Source organism: Uranotaenia lowii, chromosome 2 (genome assembly GCF_029784155.1).
Source record: "Uranotaenia lowii strain MFRU-FL chromosome 2, ASM2978415v1, whole genome shotgun sequence".
Taxonomy (NCBI): Eukaryota; Metazoa; Arthropoda; class Insecta; order Diptera; family Culicidae; genus Uranotaenia; species Uranotaenia lowii.
This window is the reverse complement of record NC_073692.1, coordinates 130,702,697-130,703,293: the sequence shown is the minus strand read 5'-3', so window position 1 is coordinate 130,703,293 and position 597 is coordinate 130,702,697. Positions and strand designations below refer to the sequence as shown.

Genomic DNA, 597 nt, shown 5'->3' with positions numbered 1-597 from the left:
TTATTATCGGTTAAAATAACAATCTTCCCGGTCCCGCTTTTTTGCCAATTAAGATGAGCTGTTGACGACGTTTTGTATGCTTCCTCCCACCGCTGGAGAAGACTGCAAAAAAAACAGGAAATTTGGAATAATTACGAAATTCACGTTAAATAGATACTTACCGTGAATTTCTAGCATCCTGAAGGTTTTAGTACTTTCCTAATTACGCTTTTCCGTTCCGTGGGAACCGGCCTGAGTCTTTCGGTCTCGAACAATGTTCAGGCTTCTTTCCGTTTGGGAAAATCAACTATAGAAATATTTGGATTATAATAAATGTTAAGTTTAATCTATTATTTTAAAGTTTAAAACCTAAATACAATCATATCATCATATCATATTATTAGTGGAACTAATTATACGACTATAGTTGAATCTATTATATTCATATTTGAATGTGTAAGGTTAATCAGCAGTTTATAGTTCAATCTATTATACTTATAGTTGAATGTCTAAAATCAATCGTACAATTGAAGTTGAATCTATCATATTGATTCAATTTTGCCATTGAAGTTCAATTCACTATATTCATAGTTGATTGCGTAAAGTCAATCAGCAGTT

At 31.8% G+C, this 597-nt stretch overlaps 1 protein-coding gene across 2 annotated transcripts in view; it reads left to right on the top strand.

Annotated features, from left to right (window-relative positions):
- The window catches only part of LOC129743766 (protein-glucosylgalactosylhydroxylysine glucosidase-like), a 118,120-nt gene that overhangs the window by 58,860 nt on the left and 58,663 nt on the right, over window positions 1–597 (top strand). The gene's annotated exons all lie outside the window — the stretch shown is intronic.